General features: G+C 35.7%; 1 protein-coding gene and 1 non-coding gene across 3 annotated transcripts in view; one reads left to right on the forward strand and one right to left on the reverse strand.

Moving 5' to 3' along the window:
• Positions 1–21,399, forward strand: part of LOC119074128 — a 75,946-nt gene that overhangs the window by 13,451 nt on the left and 41,096 nt on the right. The gene's annotated exons all lie outside the window — the stretch shown is intronic.
• Positions 2,479–2,599, reverse strand: LOC119074168. The gene has a single exon (XR_005087149.1). It is a non-coding gene; the product is annotated as a U5 spliceosomal RNA (small nuclear RNA).

Below are 21,399 nucleotides of genomic sequence, written 5' to 3' on the forward strand. Positions count from 1 at the left end.
ATTTTAATTTATTGAGTATAAATACACATAGGGCCTAGTATCGGCCTCAGTCCGAGGATCCAAATTTATTTTTTTTTTCAACTACATTCTATTCGGCCTTTGATTACCTTCCAAATGAAACAAAAATTACGAAAAACGGATGAAATTTGCTCGAGCTATATGTAAAATACACAAAGGGCCCTAGTAGCGGCCTTAGTCCGAGGACCCAAATTTAATTTTTTTTTCAACAACATTCTATTCGGCTTTTGATTACCTTCCAAATGACACAAAAATTACGAAAAACGAATGAAATTTACTTGAGTTCTATGTAAAATACACACAGGGCCCTAGCAGCTTTTCACTTCTAAGGCCCTAACTCACGGTCCACTCACCCGATTTTAAAACACTTTTTTTTCCTGGATTGGTATTGACAATACCTATCATTTGCCGTGTCATTTACATTTCCATCGTTTATTTTGCCATAAATATCACCAAAAGACCTTAAATCACTTAGGTGGCCCTAACTCACGAAGGGCCGACCCGAATATGCCCATCTTCGAACTTAGCCTCACTATTTTGACTATCTTTCCGGGAAAAAAAAATTTTGAAATCGGATTTGATTTACTCAAGATATCGACGTGACAGACAGACGGACAGACGGCCCAAATTTTTATTGCGGATTCGTCATCTATGAACATAGGCAAACACTTTGCCCTTACCGTCTGCTTCGAATTCCATCAATTACACACGGCATCGTAATCCTATAAGCCCCTTCGTACTTCGTACGGGGCTGAAAATTCCGCCAGAAACTTATTGTTATAAAACATGGGACGTCGTGTACGATGCACGATAAAACGTTTTTCATAATTAATTTCGTATTTAGTGTCGACGCCATTCGAGATGTACCGTTTGGTGTTTGTTTGCGTTAGACATCCACTTTGAATGCAAAACAGAAACATTTTCATTTTTTTGCCAACAACGATCAAACGCTTGCTGGCTGTGTATAACGGAAAAGTTTCGGGAGCTTTGCAGAATTTAATTAATTAGCAGCACTCAATACGGCTGAATGTTGGGTAGGTGGATTGTTTGGCAGCATTTCCATAATAATATTGTTACACTGAATTCTTTAAGAGGCTTATTCCATTACGTGTTGTGCTGTGTGTATACACAAATTTCGCTAACCACTTCAGTAACTTACTTACTAAATGTTAAGCTCTCTACGCTTGATAGCTTAATTTATTATTGTACACATCATCGTTGCAAAACATTCAAAGCTGTTATGATCGAATAATATGCATATGATGTGAAGATTAAACATTTTGTACACAATCAAATAGGATTGAAACGGTGATGGTGTTCATAAAATTGTAATTTTCACATTTATTGGCTGTGTTGGCTTAAATTGCATTTTCCGGAATTTTGAAGGGTGGCAGAGTATGTCGGGCAATTTCTGAACTGATTTTAATACTGCGTTTTTGCAATGATGATCTCAGAACAATGACTCACTGACTCAGAACAGTGTACTGTACAAACTGTGAATGGGGAATAGCAAAAGTTGGGCGTTCTCTCTAATATTCGGAAATGAGAATTTATATAAAGTAGGAATGAGTATAGCCACCATTTCTGCATATAAAACTTATAAGCTGAAGTACAATACAGTGAGACGCAAATACTAAGCGACACATAAAAGACATCCTTGGCCAAAGTCCGGTTAATTCACTTTCGAACATGCTATTTATCTGTTATCGATGACGACGACAAAAATACTGACAAGCTCCGACTCCGACTCCGACTTCACAATACCCAGCGAGCGATGTATTCCATTCGCTATGCCTCCTAGATTACGCTAGGCCAACCAGGTATGTGGAAAATGGACAAACACACAAAGAACTGACCCTCAGCTGGTGCACAGTTCGACTGTGACTATGCTTAAGATCTCCTTGCGAGATCCACCTTTCTTGAATAGTCAGGTTTAGCTGTTATATCGCACGTACCGAAAACCGTTAAGAAATACAAACCGTATCTGCGACAACCGGAGTCAGAGCTTTCTCCAAACCGTACTGCACTGTGTCTCGAGCGTATCAGTTTAGTATCTTTTACGCGGGACAAACCGTATTTATAAAACACATTGACACCAGGACCAGAGCCTTCGTTCATCATCGAGTTTCACTGCTTGACCTGGATACAGCTTCGTTCGATATCCCTCCTGTTAGTTTCCGCATTGGCATTCGGCCTTTATTTCTCGGCATTTCCCTCAAATTCATGAGTTCCATGAATTCCATTTTACAACTTGCCGAGGAAAAATGTTGGTAACCATCCCGTTTCACCGCCCATGAGCTCCGTCTCCGTCCGTCGAAATTTCATTCGGGAAAAACAATAATCGCTCGCGAAAACAGTCGGACACAATCAAACAAACCAAGAAATAACTTGACGACAAAAATAATGACAATCTCTAGGTAATATCTGCGTCCTTTGCACAGTAAGATGCATGTTAAAAAAATTGAAGTACAAGATTTGAGATCAACCAATTTATTATAGACTCATTAGAGTGCTCCTGTCCACGGAAATCTTTAGTAAAAGGCAAAAGATTTATTCGATATCTGAAGAGAAGCTAGAGTTTTACAAATACTTTGATCGGTGGAAATGGAAGTAGTAGACCCGACACTATAATACTAGTCATATGCTTTCCGTCTGTAACAGGTTAATGTCTGTCACTTTAAAGTTCAAGATTCAAGAAGATTAGTGCCTGTTGATATCAGGTACTGGTTCCAGTTTTTGGTGTCACCGTATTCTTTACCGAAATTACTCTGAAATAGAATACCTTGATAAGAGGTTGTCGGCATACATCAAGCACCATGGTGCACCATATATGACACTTATCAGTGCCATATAAAATCTGATTAGAGCAATGAATGCTTTTAATAACTTCCTGAGAATAGTGTAATTTTCAAGGGAATATTCTAGACACTGTTCCGACTGATTCCGTCAACGCTTAATATTTAAAATCAAACAGAATATTGATGTCAACGAAAGATTCAATTTCTTCGAATCGCTTAATAACCTGTCTCGGTAAAAAACAAACGTGTCAACGATTCTCTAAGAAAGGAACTATGAAAAGTTCATTCATCACCGCAACAAAATGAAATTGTTCCATTTCCGCATTGGCTAGCTTAACCTGCAGGTCAACATCGGTAAAATGCCACATAAATTACGATATCAGACTTGAGTTCGTGTTCCCCCATGAATAATATTCAGTAAGGGCTTGCGGTCCCAGTGTGTATTATGTCGATCGCCCCCATACGAATTTTAGCATACAATAAACTAATGACTAATTAAAGGGACTTTTTCTAATATATGCGTGTTCCAGTGTGTGTTCGCCGTCTAAATGCTAACTTTAGATAAAGCATTTTCGTACGACCGAATTATGTAAATTTGAAAAACATTCGTGATATAGTCAAACATGAAATCGAGAACGTTCATGTTTCACAAGCACACACAATATTGTGCCTCAGTATAATACACAATTTGATGTCGGTTTTTCGATACGAAAAAAAAAACAATTTTAATGGTCTTGCTTTAATGTTATTACAACCGAATGCGCTTAGTTAAAAGTTGTACTTATAAGACTACCAAAACCATAATATTCGCAAACATATATATATATACGAGTATATAGAACCAGAGCGTACACACGCACACGCACATGGTAGATCGTATTATCGTGAAATTTATAGAATTATGGATCTCTGGGTGAATCCCATTTGAAGGTAATGTGGATTATGTTTTGGTTTTTTTTATTATTTCTTCCTTCCCTCCCGAGTTTATTTTGTCTTAATAAATCCAATTTGTTTCCATATAGAACTCCCAATAGCAGAAAATAACTTTCAGACACACACACTGTGAGTGTGTGTGCAATACCGTCTTCCAATGTTTCAGTCGGCTGGAACCAGTAAATGGGAACGTTATGCTATAAATATGTACACCATCAGCACAAAATAATACATTTTATTTCGGTTTTGGTATATTATCTTTCATTTTGTATTATCCGATGATAATATACGTACAGCACTCGGTTCTTCATAGTCCAGCCCCTTGTGTCAATCCGCTCGCTTTAAGTTTTTCGAATTTTTTCTTTATCTCATGTGATTGAGCATGAAAAACTATGGAACTAATTTTTTTTCTGGAAAATGGAAAATCGCTTTTCCGGCCGGAAAAGCGGTTTATATGAAAAAAATTAAAAGTCAAATATCTACCGAACGCGATAACTTTTTTGAAAAATTCTTTTTTTCCTTGAAAGCCTGATTCAATACCAACATTTCGTGGAACAACTTTTTTTCTGTAAAATAAAATGGCGTCGATATAGGAATCTTCCCAAAAAATGACCCGGAAAATTCATAAACTTTGAGTTCACCTCACACCGTCAATTCGAAACTGATTTCAATAATGAGGGTTCTTTAGAAAGCTAGAGTCAGTACCTTTCGAATGCTGCCCGGCGGGCTTCACGCCGTTTCCTGGATATCGAGATATAAGTCAGTATTTCCACGGTTCCTAGAACTGATATTTTCCAACATTCTTTGGTATTTATTTCTGAGCAAAATAGTGACGCATGATTAATTTTTGCTGATGAATTTTGAAGAATAGCCTGTCCACATCATTTTAGAATTGAATCCTAGTCACAAAACTAGCTCAGGATGTTGTGGATGCCATTCAATACCCAAATTTGTATAACTCGTCAGAGTAAACCCTATTTTTGCACTAAACTACTTTCGATTCGACAATTTAACACCAGAAGTGTTTTAAATGGTGATAACTAACTGCACCATATACATTCCATTTGTCTTAAGCACCTTCCTGATGTTCCACCGTCTTTTCAACTCTAGAACCTAAAGATTTCTCGCATTTTTATCGAATTTTTTTCATGTTTTTCTGGATTTATGTTATTATTGAGGTAATTAGAGGTCAGTTCCTATCAACTGATCATTCCTTATGGGTCCTTCAACTTCTAGGTTTTTTCCAGAAAAAAAATTAGTTCCATAGTTTTTCATGCTGAATCACATGAGATAAAGAAAAAAATCGAAAAACTTAAAGCGAGCGAGACGACTTTTTCTGACACAAGGGGCTGGACTATCATGTATTTTGATTGAAGATAAACCGAATGAGTGAGAAATTTCTCCTTTTTCTTTCTATTCGTTTATTACGTTTTAATCACACCGTTACAGATATTGTCACTGACACAGTCAGTCTTCTTCGTTTCGCTTATTTATGCTGCCTGCTGAATATATCATGTTTTATTTAATCAATCTTCTGTCACATGACTGTGTGTATCACCTAAAGCGTTTTCGGTTTCGTTTTATGAAAATAGATTTATTCCTTGAATGGTAGAGTGTTATTTGTCACCCCGAAATACAGCTGAATGATTTTCTTACTTCGAGTTTGCGGTTGAATATTTTACATTGTCCAAATAATAAAACATGAGGAATTGTTTGGGTGAGTCAAACAATCAAACATCAATAAATGATAAGCCATGTGTTGTTCTGCATACGATTTGGTTGACGAATATATTTAAATGTCGAGGAAATGCTCACGTTTTTGTCTGGTTTTACGATCGTTGTGAACGTGCCTTTGTTCCTTCATCGGGTACTCGGTTGGCGGCCTCGGGCTATATACACAATTTTTTATGTTTAATACAATTCGCATAAATTTTCTCTGAATATGTAATTAAAAAGTTCGCTTCGACAATGGTTCCGCAAGGATATACACACAAAAAAAAAGCTTTTAATTGCTTGCCAAACGCAACCTTTTTTCTTGCATTATTAAACGAACGAACGACCAAAACAAAGCGAATGTATAAAAGTAAAACATTCTCGGTGCGCCTTTTTTCCTCCTCTTTTTTTTGTCTAAATTTTCAAAAAGGCTTTGGGATTTAAAATTCTAATCTTTGTTTACGCACACTGATTTCCTAATGTAAGCGATTTTACATTTTTGATCTCCAGAATTTCTTTTTTTCTCTGTATTTTGAAGACTTTCGGTTTTATTCAATTACGTTTGGCGTACCACTTCGTTTCATATTGCATGTTCAATTCTCCCGTATAGACTGGCAACCATTTATTGTGGATAACATCAATGCACACAATTTAGCCGTTAAGTGGATGTACAGTGTACACAGGTACGCTTCAGTGCTTACAATGTTACAATATTGACAGAAGTACGCAACAAGTACCCAACCAAATTCAGTACATTTTTTACTCTTCAAAAAATGTCAACTTAATGTTGGTTCTTGCGGTTTTTGTTGGTTTAATGAAAAATGTGAACCAAAAAAATCGGTCCATAAACCATCAAATGATTTACCTGTCACATCTGTTATCGGTAACGACGACAAAAATAATGACAAGCTCTGAGTGTTATGGTCTATTATAAGAGTAAAATGCATGTTAAACAAGGTATCAGAACAGTCGGAGCGTTTGCTGCGACTTAGCCCCGTACAACCCGTAATCCTATTTCGTCCGCAACCATAATACGTCCGTAGCCCTAATAAGCCCGGAACCCTAATACGTCTACAACCCTCTAATGCGTCTGTTACCAAAATGCAAGTCAAGTTGGGTATGGTCAAATTTACTGAAACTGTTCATTTTTAAAATTGCGCATAGCGTAATTACGAAAGCCCGTACGAAGTACCTCTCAAATAAAACCAACAATTTACGACATTATTTCAGAAACCCAAAATTTTTTGCCAACTTTCCATTGGGTATTCAATTACCTCTCAAATGAAACAAAAACTAGCAAAATCGGTTGAGATTTACTCGATTTATGTGCAAAAAGCACTTAGGGCCGAGTAGCGGCCTTAGTGCAAGGCCCCAAATTTGAAACTTTTTTTGCCATCATTCTATTCGGCATTCAATTTTCTCTCAAATGAAACAAAAACTAGCAAAATCGGATGAGATTTACTCGATTTATGTGCAAAAAACACTTAGGGCCGAGTAGCGGCCTTAGTCCAAGGGCCCTAATTTGAAACTTTTTTCGTCACGTTCTTTTCGGTATTCAATTACCTTCCATAAAAAACTAAATCTGGCAAAATCGGATGAGATTTACTCGATTTATATGCAAAAAACACTTAGGGCCGAGTAACGACCTTTGAGCCCTCCCAACAAGCCCACGTTGCATCTTACCCAAAAACAATGTTCAGCAACTTTGTTCTACTCGTCAATACCTTTCATTTGATATATCACAAGCAGGTATTGCGTGCGTATTTCAGTAGATATCGTCGAAAGACTGAAAAACACCTATAGGGCCCTAGCTCTGGAGGGGCCGACCCTACCATGCCCATTTTCGAACTTGACCTTACTTTTGTCGATACCAATCGGGGAAAAAAAGAATTTTGAAAAAAGGTTTTGATTTACTCAAGCTAGGTCACGGACGGACGGACGGACGGACATTTTTTTTATTGCGGATTCGTCATCTATGAACATAACCAAATGCTTTGCCCTTACTGTCTGCTTCCAATTCGACGTGTTACAAACGGCATATTCATCTTATAAGCCCCCAGTACTTCGTATGGGGCTAAAAATTGAAGTACCAGATTTGAAATCAACCGATTAAAAATACTTTGATCGATGGAAGTAATAAACCCGATAATATTACTGGTTATATGCTTGCCGTCTGTGACAGGTTAACGGATTGAGGATAAGAATATCGAGTGAAATTTGGCGTTTGAAGTACGCAATTCTCACTTGGAGGAGTCTTCTTCTAGTGCGAATTGTGATAGCAGTTTTTCATTTGATTTGAACCGATGTCCGTGGTCAGAAGTAAAAGTATCCGTAAATACTACGGTAGAAAATATCAAATTATATGAATTCTTCCAAAAATTGACCCAGTGGACGTTAACCCAGAGTATTCTCTAAAGATAAGACTTTTTCGTGTCATTTCCAATTTTACACAGTCCGTCTAAGAATATCCATATTGCAGAGCCGAGTGTTATAAATCATTTAATGATGGTCGTTCAAAACCGTACTACTGTTGACGGCTCTCTCGCCCTTCCCTTCGAAGAAATGTTCCCTAAAATTGCAGACTAATTGTAGAGGAAATATTTTCTCGAATTGTTCGATCTACAACCTTTCCAAATGTTCACACAAGCGACCCCTCATAATATTATGGTAGACGAAAAAGTTGTTATTAAATCTTTCCACAAAAAGCAACAACATCAAAGTGTAGGTCGTAGGTCGTAGATCGTAATTGATTTCTGAGCGCCTTAATTAGCTTCTAAAAGTTGGCATAAACTATTCGTCACATCGGAAACACTAATTAGTGGAATACTCCAACGTTATTTTCGTGAATTCATCAGAAGTACTGGCAAAATATGACATCACAATCTAATTACACTCTCTGACACAGGAACATTTTTATATTTCACTTCGAAAATCAATTTGTCCTACGACACTCAGCTTATTAATTTTCTATAAAATCGCCACCACCGCCATCACTACTACTACAGTGCACACTATATTATACAATGTTCTTAATTGAACTGAAAATTGTAATTTATTTTGATTGAAGTTGTATTATACATGGTGAGATGTTAAATACTCTGATGACATAATGCGATATTTGACTTATAAATTTGATCTTTTCAATCTGATTTCAGCAAATTAAACGAAACAAATTTTTTTGTTTATTGAATTATTGATTATGTAATTAGATACTCAATGTTAAGTGGCTCTTCTGACCTTAAATTTTGATTCTATGTCTGAGTTGGGAGAGAATAAACAACAAAAATTCGTTAACATATTCAATTGTGCTTCGAATTTCTAAACTAATTAAATCACTAGAGTGTTTGTCGGCTCTGAAAATATGTCATTCGTTCAAGTTTGATTTATATGTACTGACAAGAACAAATTTTTTTTTTCTCGGCTGAATACAAAGAAAACCTCTTCAAACTGTTGAATTTCCAGAATTGACGAAGCATACGCTCTGTGCTTACCGCGTTTTGCATCAGAAAGTATATTTTCTGAAAATGATTTCCATTTCAACGGTTGATATTATGCATTATTCAACGAAAACACTTTCGAAAAACTTTTGTTTAGAAAATGGTAACTGTATAATATACCTCAGGTAACCGTACAATTTAAGTTTGTGTCGGTTTTATGTTTCAAATGCATGAGCATACATATACGAGATGGATAAAACATTTCTCTCTACATAGTTTCAGCATTAGACAAATTAAATTATGTATTGAAGTTATGCACCCATTACAACGAAACCCATTTTGGTTCATCCTTTGTTTTTGCTACGTATCGAATATCTTGATATCATTGCAATATGTGATGTAAGTAAAACTACTTCGCGTTGTTAAAACGAAAAACTTTTTGTTAATTAGCTACCGCATGTAATGGTGCTAAATTAGTCGGATGTATAAAGGCGACATTCTCCTTAGAGCTGGTTAAAGCTTAATCCCTAAATAAAGTTGTTAATTTGAATTATCAACAAAGTGCATTAAAATTCCTCAACTTAGATTTAATCAGTTAGTATCTTAAAATATTTTCTTACTTCGGAGGAGTAATATAGTTTTCGCAGTTGCTAGAGACGTAATTGAATTTTTCTTGAAATTTAATGTTTTCTTTAAGCTATTTAAGTTATCAATTGGCTTCGTAGTAAATAACGACTGTGATAAATGTGAGGATGTGTTGGTTTCATCGTTTTAAAGGTTGTTGAAAACACTCATTTTTTGAGGATTCCTCATTACCACCCTATGTCATCGCCTCCACTTTTTTATGTTAGCTACAGGAAGAATTTACCACATCAAATCCTCTTCCAATGTGCGTTGTTACTTGATAACCGTTTACTATACTTGATGGATCTTTTGAACCATATAGAAACGACAAGACATACACTATGAACTCGAGCAAGTGCTATCTTGTATAGCGGAAACTATGATAAAATTATTGAAGGACTAGATTTTGCGTCAAACACCTTACACAAATGAAGTAACAGATTTAATGATTTTGTTGCGTCGAAAGAGACACTGCCCTCAGAGTGCTATCCACATACATGATTTACCTTCTCATGGCTAACTGTGGTAAGGAAAATTTCAATTCAAGTTCAAAAGGCTCGTTGCTCTACTTTCCAAATGCAACAGTTGTAAGTGTTCATACTCGATTGCATTCAACATTGCAATTTCGCGGTCGAAATTGAACACCCAAAATCGATTATCTTTTTTTGGGCGGAGTGGTGACACGTTACAGACAACATAAATATTTTCCATGCACAACGTTTATCCCAACGGATATGCAGATTATGGGTAAATAACACATTTTGAAGACCCGCACCTGTAAACAATATCAATTTACGGTTTCGTAGTGATAGGATACAAATTGGCGGGTGTGATATTGGCTTTAATGCGATTAAAGTTTCAAATTGAGTTTGTGGCAAAATCGATCAACTTCATCTAATCGCATAATGTTGTGATAGTTGGACTTGGACATTGTGTGTGTATGTGTGCGCTCAAAAACATTGCCAATCACCAATTATACTTTCGAAACGACGACGACGATTTTTTGTTTTGTTTTCGATGTCACACACATAATTTCCTGTTCAAGAGCATAAATCTGTGTCAGTGTGCTTGAACGTAAAATGTGCGGATTCATCTTCACGTACATTTGGCATATGCATCACTTGGCAAAGTGAAAGTGCCACATTTGTTTTGAATATCAGCAATTATTTTTAGTGTATATTGAGAGCCTGATGAAGACGAAGAAGCAGCGGAATGAAAATAATAATAAAAAAAAAGTTTATTTTAACTTTCAGTTTAATGTGCGATCGGAATTGGAAACACAATCATTTTTGTTGTTTCATTACATTTTTGTGGTCCCGTTTTAATTTTAATTAAATTACGAATATCGAACCGGGCGTTGTTGTTGATTCACTTTTTTTCCGCTGCTTTTAATTTATTCATTAAAAACTCATCGTAACTCAGCACTTTTTATTAGCTATTAAAATGCAGAGTAGAGCCTATATACAGCGATGATAGTAAAATTATGACAAAAACATCAGTCAAAAACACTCAAAAGAGTAAAAGTGACGCAAGTCCCTGTGCATACTTCCAAAACAACTGATATCGCTGGAGGTGACGCATTCTGCGCTTGTACGCAAAAACTGTAACAGCAAAAATTTGACCAAAGAAATTCTAGAAACAAAATTTTACCAAAAAAATTTTGCGTCACAAAGTGGCAGATGATTCGGACGTATTAGGACGTATTCTTGCCTATTTTAAAAAATTTCTTAAAAGTACTTTCCTCAACATCTGTCACTTGTGACGCAAAATTTTTTTGGTAAAATTTTGTTTCTAGAATTTCTTCGGTCAAATTTTTCCTGTTACAGTTTTTGCGTACAAGCGCAGAATGCGTCACATCCAGCGATATCAGTTGTTTTGGAAGTATGCACAGGGACTTGCGTCACTTTTACTCTTTTGAGAGTTTTTGACTGATATCAGTTCTTTTGGAGAATTAGTAGATTGAAAAATTTGAAAAATTTAAAAATATATAAAAAATTTAAAAAATTTAAAAAAAATTTTGAAAAATTTGAAAAATTTAAAAAATTTAGAAAATTTAGAAAATTTAAAAAATTAAAAAATTTAAAAAATTTAAAACATAAATTTAGGAAAAAAAATTGAGGTTAGCAGAGCTTACCAAAAGCGAACAAATTTGTTCTACCATACCCATCCACACACACACTTAAAGATGTTCTTATATGGGGCCTATATGGGAACTTCGAGGAGCCCTAGCTCCGAAACGAGGCCGGTTCCCCCCAAATTTTTTTTTTCTGGAATGTCTTAGAATGACTATTAGAATCTACTCCCAAAATTTTAACAAAATCTAAAGAAGACTTTAGAAGATAGGAAACACGGACGGACGGACGGACGGACGGACGGACTAACAAAGTAACTTAGGATTTTTTCATTTCGTTTAAAGTACTGAAATTGACCAAAATGTATGGAAATGGGGCTTCTTGGAAGATTTTTTGCGTGGCCAAATTTTAAGCTGCAAGAACGTGTGATAGCTCGTTGAACTCGTACGGACGCCTAGTTTTTTTTAATGGTACTTTGGAGTCATTTGTATTTGAATTGTAGAACTTCAATATTTGCTGTATATATGGTTCTGCAGTCTACGACAAAAAATTTTTTTTGAAATTTTTTCTAGTAATAGGACTTGCGTCACGGGCGCTATGCTAACGCGCGCCCTTGATTTAATTTGACGATGCTTTCTGCTGCACACAATATTGCAATTATGTTGCCGTAACATTTTTCATATTTTAATTTTTGGTCACAGAAATATTTCATTTTATACCTCAAGTATAAACTGTGGGCTCTGTACGGTACACGTAATACAACTTATGTATAACGGAAACGCATACACGGAAGTTTGTGTTGTATCAGGCGGATGATTTCAGTGCGTCCGGGAGGGTAGCATTCAATGTCTAATTCACAAAACGTAAATGCTAAGAGCAATGACTTGTGAATTACATAAATGCTTGTACTGTTTGACGATATATTAATTCGGTGTGCATATACATACGATGTTGCTTCCTTATCATTCGGAAGCGGCAAAAAATATATTTAACAGTGGGTTTATGTACATAAGATAACGACGTGACTTGAATAATTGAATAAATTAATTTATTAAAAGGTCAGGAACTAGATTTCGGCAGTGTGAGCTAAAGGTGTTCCAGTTTCAGGTTTGTATGTTGTGTGTTTGTAGAGTGGCGTTTCGAAATTATGGCGCCTTACTGTCGTACATTTGTCAATGGAATTATGAGGTGCTTCGAATCACCTTTTGTTTTTTGATACAATTGTTGACGATTTTTGCGTCCTGACTTTCAGACATATTTTGTCAATTTGTCGCATTCGGAAGTTAGTAGCTTTACCCAAGTGCTACTGATAATAGCAACTGAGAACAGGTGTGACACTCCAAGATTATATTCGGTTGTTGACTTTTCCAACCTGCGAAGTATCTTAACCTGACACAGTACATTCATCTATGAACTTGACCTTACACGAAACAATCAATTGACCTGTTTCCACTTTTGTCAATGATTTTGCTTGTTACAGCTCGTTTGACCTCTTTAAAGGACATGATTGAAATAGGTTGAGAGAACAAGGTTATGGCGAGTGGAAATGATAACCTTCTCAATTGCCTTACTGCTGACAGAAAGAAATGTTTCGTTTCACTTTCAAAAAAAAAATAAAAAAAAATCGAAATCAACATTGAACTTACAGCACGATATAAAGAAAGTTGTTGGCAACAAGCATTAAAGTTTATCAGTGAAGTTGAAATGAAAAACAAGACTGAAATGTTCAGGAAATATTATACCTACGGCTGACTCTTTTTTTTGTTCGTTTCCAAGTTGAATGATGAATAATATGTTGGAAACGATGAAATTTGCGATAGATTATTTAGGATGACAAATTTAGTTCGACGGTTTTGTGTCTGTTTCCATCTTGATAGTTTTCAATGTCATTATCCGTTGTGTATCGATTCGATTCGATTTTTTTTTTGTTTTCGCTAAAATCTTGTTAATCGTTTTGTATGTAAATTAGTTCAAAGAACACAGTCATGCAATTTAACATTTAGGAACAAAAAAAAAAATTGTTTGAATGTTGAAACAGGGCGTTTTTCTTTCAAACTCGGTTTACATAGAGAGAAGCAAGGCTATTTCATTTCCATAATTCAAAATAGAGAAAAATGATAATCATTATCTGCTCGGTGTTCTTTAGTACAGAAATTATTTGTACATTTTCATAAACATGCTTTGCTGGAACAAGTCACGTCGCTTTGATTTTGTAATTTATTTAAAATAATCCGAATGAATGAAACTAACAATCAAAAATGATTGACGCAGAGAAAGGTAAGTCCAAAGTGACTAGGCAATCTTGGCAAAGAATTATAATGTCGTAGAATGTTAGAATCAGCGCGCGTGTACATAGGCGTGGATATTTTTTAATTTTTCAAGTTCTAAGATTTCCAGAAAAAGAAAAAAAAGCCAAATAAGTTACAGCAAGTCACAATAATTATAGCTCACAATATAGCATCAGTCTACGAGACTTTCGATTCAGATTCGATTCCATTCGACCATTTGTATCGCGACAGCTAGCACACATATCAAATTATACAGTTTTGTTGTTTGTCTCACAAGTCGCATAACCTTCGATTTATCTAATAAAAAAAATGTTTTCTCGCTTTTATTAACAGCAACATCAACTTGTATATAGACACTACACATATGTATAAATATAAATACGAACTGTCTTCCAAACGCCAGCGAACAAACGAATATATATATAGATTTATGCAGTGAATGATTCCATTTTCAATATTATACTTGTAAGGTTTATACAGTAAATTTGATATCAGAGACAGACCTTGATGAATACAAAAAAGCTTTTGTTTTGGCTGAAAATTAAAGTTTGTTTTTTGTGTGTCTTAATCTTGAAAATGTAAGCGAACAAATATTTATACGAATTGACTTAGGGCATAACAATATAGTGATGCAAATATTTGAGCATGAACACTTAACTGATTTGCATTTAATTGTCGCGGTTTATTTTCCACCATTTTTTTTTGATTTGACGCTAAGTTAATTAATGTTTGTTAAGTGGATTTTTTAGGAGTTTTCCCATTGCATGTTTTTGAAGTCAATGTTTGTAATTGAAATTATAATAGAAGTACGTGACGAACGATGTAACTCTCAATGGAAAGATAAATTTATTCGGAATTTCCACTATGCACCTATATGGATCTGTTCCATTATTGTCTGATGTACGGGCGACATGTATTTTCACTAAAAACGAGCCATCAGAACAGTCGGAGCGTTTGCTGCGACTGAGCCCCGTACAAACCCGTATATCTATTGCGTACGTGACCCTAGTGCGTCTGTCACCCGTAAGCCTATTGCGCCGGTTAATGTAGTTAAAGTAAAATTATTATGTAATGTGTACATCTTAGAAATTGCGCATAGCGAAATTACGAAGCCCCGTACGACGTTCCTTTCAAATAAAACAAAAATTGCAAATAGCCCTAAAATTTTAATTTATTGAGTATAAATACACATAGGGCCTAGTAGTGGCCTTAGTCCAAGGACCCAAATTTAATTTTTTTTCAACAATTTTCTATTCGGCGTTCGATTACCTTCCAAATGAAACAAAAATTACGAAAAACGAATGAAATTTACTCGAGTTATATGTAAAATACGCATAGGGCCCTAGTAGCGGCCTTAGTCCGAGGACCCAAATTTAATTTTTTTTTTCAACAACATTCTATTCGGCTTTTGATTACCTTCCAAATGACACAAAAATTACGAAAAACGAATGAAATTTACTCGAGTTCAATGTAAAATACACATAGGGCCCTAGTAGTGGCCTTAGTCCAAGGACCCAAATTTAATTTTTTTTCAACAACTTTCTATTCGGTGTTCGATTATCTTTCAAATGAAACAAAAATTACGAAAAACGGATGAAATTTACTCGAATTCTATGTAAAATACACATAGGGCCCTAGTAGTGGCCTTAGTCCAAAGACCCAAATTTAATTTTTTTTCAACAACTTTCTATTCGGCGTTCGATTACCTTCCAAATGAAACAAAAATTACGAAAAACGGATTAAATTTTCTCGAGTTCTATGTAAAATACACATAGGGCCCTAGTAGCTTTTCACTTCTAAGGCCCTAACTCACGGTCCACTCACCTGATTTTAAAAAACTTTTTTTTCCTGGATTGGTATTGACAATACCTATCATTTGCCGTGTCATTTACATTTCCATCGTTTATTTTGCCATAAATATCACCAAAAGACCTTAAATCACTTAGGTGGTCCTAACTCACGAAGGGCCGACCCGAATATGCCCATCTTCGAACTTAGCCTCACTATTTCGACTATCTTTCAGGGAAAAAAAAAATTGAAATCGGATTTGATTTACTCAAGATATCGACGTGACGGACAGACGGACAGACAAAATTTTTATTGCGGATTCGTCATCTATGAACATAGGCAAACACTTTGCCCTTACCGTCTGCTTCGAATTCCATCAATTACACACGGCATCGTAATCCTATAAGCCCCTTTGTACTTCGTACGGGGCTAAAAAATTGGAGTTATCAACCGGGTAATTATCACCGCGTCGATTGGAATTATCACCCAAAACAATTGGAACTAAAATTTTGTAAAAATGCACATCTAAGTCACCATCTAATTGCCTATCCTATAGAACCTTCTGGTTACCATTGTACATTGTACCCAGAGTCCCAAAATGAGAAAAAGTGTGTGCGTCGTCGTCGTTAAAACGTATAACTTTTCTAGTTAAAAACAACAACCCCAACTGAATGAAATGTATGTTGAACAGAAGTCACCAAATGTCGCAATAATTTCCCAGCAAAAAATTGATAAACAGTTGAAACTCCACATCCCTCACCATTGCTGCATTTGTTTACAGAATTTTGTATTCTTACACAATTTCCAGTATATCTGCTGCATAAATGAATAAATAATAACGCCTGAACCGAATGGGATGAAGTTCCAAAACTTTTGGGCTCCAATGTATGATAAAATAGGATAACAAATTTAGTGGCAAAACATCGCTGTGTGTGCTATAGCTTCAATAACATAATCTTGTTTTCTATCGTAAACTTTCTGTCGAATAATGTGCTAATTTGGAAATTTATTGGGGAATTATGAAATTGTATTTAGCCCAGCATTTTGCGTTCGACGTTCGAGTGAATGCATGGATTAAGATCGATGTTGCTGTACCATTCGTTATTAATTAGTTTTGTCGTTATATTCGGAGAGACTAAATGAAATAAATGCAAAATCGTTCACCGAGGATGCTACTTGCATTAGATACGGTGGCATATAAAACTATCACGAGTAAATTAAGTTTTCATTCACTTATGTAAAATATTGTCAGCTGAGTCATGAGGAATTAAAAGTCCTTTACTTAGGCGTGCACTACAAGCTACTATTGGCTCTGACTTCCAATTGTACCTATTTCGTTCTCCAATCGCTCACTCTTAGTGCTTTCAGATCCGACTCAACTGTATCTTTATATCTTGATTTTGGTCTTCCCGGTCTGCGAATATCAACGGGATTTATTTTCATCACTTTTAAAGGCGATGTTCCTCAGCAATTCTTTGAGTCTTCTTCGCCATAATTGCCTTCCACATTCAATCCCCCAAAAATTGACCAAAGAATCCTCCTTCAAACACCAAAAGATCACCTCGTTGTGTCACGCGCTAAGCTGCCGACTGGTTACAACTGGTCGTACCAGCGATCTGTACAGTTCACATTTAAGGTTACGGTTGAGTGTCTTTGGCCGACAGAGTTTTTGAAGACTGTAGTAACTTCTGTTACCAAGCATTACTCTTCAACGTATTTATTAAAAGTCCTTTAGGCGGTTTAATAAACCCACAGACTGATGTAGTTCGATATGCGTTTTTATTGACTAATTGCGGCGGATCTGTTTTCAGTTACGATTGTGAAGCAGTAGATTACATTGGATGATGCGAAAGTAATTCATTGCATGAGGTAACAGCTTTGTGATAAAAGCTCACTCACTAGTGTGTTTTTGAGCAGCAATCTTTCGGTAACCTTTCGACAAGTTCAGAGTGTGTACTTCCAAGCCGAAAGCGAGGCATGCTACTAAACTTGTCGAAAAACTGTCCCTGAAGCAAGTTACTCAAAAAACACTTTTGAGTTTGCGAGTATCACAAACTTGTTACCGAAGTAATGAAGTACGTAGCACTCAATGAAAAAAAAGTTGATCACTTTCGAGGGGGGCCGATTGCTACGTAATGGTCAACTTTCGCATGGGGCAGGTAATAAAAATTATATTCATGCGACAGATAAAAAAATGGAATCATTGCGATACTGGACCATGATTACCAATCTATTTAACTGCATGATAGATAGACCAGCTATTGATATACCATTCTTTGTATAATGTAATTAATGGTGATTTCGTTATATATTGCCTCTGTCAGCATAAAATTCAGCCGTGTATCCATTTGACGGTCAATTCACGTTTTCAATTAAAGCCACCATTCACATTCGAGCACACAAACACAATTTATCCGGATAAAAATCTAGAAACTAACCACCAATCTATGGCAGTAACGCACACACAATATTATAATAATAGACAGTGAAACTATACAGAGCGAAGAAAAATAAAAATTCCATCGATATTGTGCAGAAATTAATTGCAAAACATATTTCGTCGTTCTGTGTTTCCAAATGAAATGAAATAAAAAAAAACGACCGAAACGAAACGATAAACCCGAACGATATTCATTCATTGTGTTATCTGAATTATTTATTTATTTTCATTCTGTTTTGTCATTTTCACGTGTATTGAATTTATAAATTGATTGATAGAAAACTCATTTACAATTCAACTCATAAGAAAATATGGTGTGTGGTGTGTGTGTGTGTAATAATACCGTCTCATCAGCATAAAGTGTATAGAAAATCTACTGCCGCCTCTCGTCTCTTCAATAATGTAGTTGAACATTCACTAAATTAGGTCGTAAATGGGGTGTTTGTGCAAAAATTCGGTGCTTTTCATATACATATTACAGTCAAGGCATATTTCTTTCTCGTTTGGGTAGCCTTGAGCAGAAAATATTGGAAAAGTTATGAAAGGTTTTTTTGCTTTTCGGGGTTTTTGTAATGTGTAATGGGTAACATAATTTGATACTGTGGGTTACCAGCATTGGAATGGAAGTGCTTTCCAAGCCCAATAGATTTCGGTTGTACAAAATGATTTATGTGACTTCACTTTAACAATTAACTGAGACTAGTCAGACACCGTTTAAACCTTCTACTTTCGCTCCATTTATCACGGTTTACTGCATATCTTCATTCATACAAAACGCTTGACAAAAGACATTTCAAGAAATAAATGGGTTCCATTCAGACTAGTCACCCTATACACACGACATATTGTGGTAGACATATTGATAAGAGGAGTAAATATATCGTGTCTCGTACCCCAGAACATGTTACTCCAAACACATTTGCGAGGAAAAATATTTTTGAGAAATTACTTTCGCATATCTTGCGGAAGGAAAATGTTTCGTTGCTTTTCAAAAAAAAAAAAAAAAAATTCAATGATCATCGGTATTGTTACACCCGCCTCACGTTACACTTGTACTGTTGTCGTTTTATGTATCCAGCTTGTGTAGCATGGATTATGATGATGTGTTTTCAGCCTTCAAATTACTGTCATGTCCCAACCAAAAAGCCATCATTGTGAAGTGATGCGAAAGATGTGAAACGTAATGAAATTCAAATCGAACATTAGATGGAAATATTCATGTGATAATGTGTAACGCGATGGTAAAATGAATTTTAATGCAGCAGCTGAGCAATATTTTAGCGCAACACTTTATAATGGTAGCTGGTGCTGTACTGGATTGGTGTTGTTCACGTTCGTTTTTCGACGGAAGCTTTAAATTAATATAGCAAAGTACAATGATAAACGAAAAAAGACCCTCGAAAGTATCGTCACGTTGTCGTGCTGGAACTTCTAGATGGGGTTTCTGTTTCACTTCATTCACCCGTAAATAGTTTTTTAATTTCTACAGAGCAGCAGTTATTGATTTTGCAGTGGAAAGAGGTGAAACAGCTTACTCCTCAACGTTATTGTTGTTTCAAATGGTTTTTGAACTTTTTACCCCACCTTCCATCACACTCTCTACAGCTCTCCGCACTGGAAAATTTCTAATAGAAATTTCCATCTCAAAAGACGTAAAAGCCTTGACATGAAGTAATGCAAAGAAATTCATTTTCCTCCAGCTTTTCCATGTTTTGTTCTCGAATCAATTACAAATTGTATTTTTTTGACACAGTGAACTATAACGTAGCGATTCCAGTTATTATTAAAAAAAATCACTTTTATGATTCATCAATTCTTGAAATTGGAAAATATGAGTCGTGAAACATGGCAGGTTATTACGTTATGTAAATTCAAAGAAATTGTACCTGCCAGATTGTGTAAATTTGAAGACTTTAGACCTATGCGAAGTATCGGCGGTGATCAGATGGTGGGCTGATTTATTATTATTATTCCTCGAATGAACAATGTTTAAAGACAGACTACAGAATTCCAATTCCTTGATGTTTTGGGAGTAGAAAGAACCGCAGGTTTAAACTTACTTCGGAAATTTTCACAACTTGAGTAGTTGCACTGTGTTTGGTGGCTGCAACGGCACTGAATGACTCGTATGACGTAACCCAGATACGATTAATTTGTGTGCATACGCATCTCTAGCCTACATTAAGGCGAGGTATCAATTAAGCACCCAACTTTCCTTGGAGAGTATTTACATTCTTCGAGACGTGGTTCAGAAGTTACGTTAAGTCATTTGTTATTGGCCGTACAGGGCTGTTAGTGAAGTCTCTAAGTGAGCAAATCGAGACAGCATTTGAGGATAACCTTGAAAACGTCTCGCTATTTTCGGGCTTTCAACTATCCCTTAGACAATTTTCAAGGATTAAAATTTGATGAGTTTCTGCGCATTTGCCATTTTGATACGACTTCTCATGATCCGCGCACCACTATTACCACAAAAATGAAGCAACACTTTGCCACAAGAAATATGCATCGTACAAGTGTATAACGTACGGGTCTCCTGCCATCTGCAAAGCATAGTGTGTTGTCAACCATATCTTAATGGTAATACTGGTTCTTAGAATAAATTTTCTTGATACCTAAATATAGCAAAACTATTTTTGGTGAATTTGACCTTGCGATGATAATGGGTATTTGTTCGGCTAGTAATGCAGGTTTCGATTAAAGTTAAATAAGTGTTTACGAAACGACTTCATTAATTTTGTCTAATTTTAAACGAAAATCGGACCATGACTTGGAATAAAATGTAGAACGCACAGCGCGTTTGAATTTATTAACATTTCCGATCATATCCTGTTGTTCATCGTGTCATTACAGCGTTTCGTATCCGCCATAAAATTATTATTTTGACATTTTTGGACTATTTTCGTAGCAGTTTCGGTAGCCGTTTACGTTTCTGGTGTCTAACATAAACACATTCCCACCGTCGTCATCATCAATAATTCTTCAATTTTCATAACATCAAAAGCGCACGCGTTATGTCACACATCATGCTTTATAAATAACTTCCAATTAAATATAGGAAATTCAACTTAAAGCAGCAAAGCTTAAAACGTGTGTTCGTATAATTTAACTGGTTTAATTCGGTTAATTTGGTAAAATTAATGAATTTGCTAACAAACAAAAATCGTAATTATTGACAGCGTCTAAAGGTCATTGCCTCATTAATTTGTTATTTATGTTCACGTACATGTGCATTGTACCTACAGTATACCTTACGAAATGCGCTTTAAAGTTTTTTTTTTCTTCCGT

This window comes from Bradysia coprophila, unplaced genomic scaffold (genome assembly GCF_014529535.1).
Source record: "Bradysia coprophila strain Holo2 unplaced genomic scaffold, BU_Bcop_v1 contig_138, whole genome shotgun sequence".
In the NCBI taxonomy this organism is placed as follows: Eukaryota; Metazoa; Arthropoda; class Insecta; order Diptera; family Sciaridae; genus Bradysia; species Bradysia coprophila.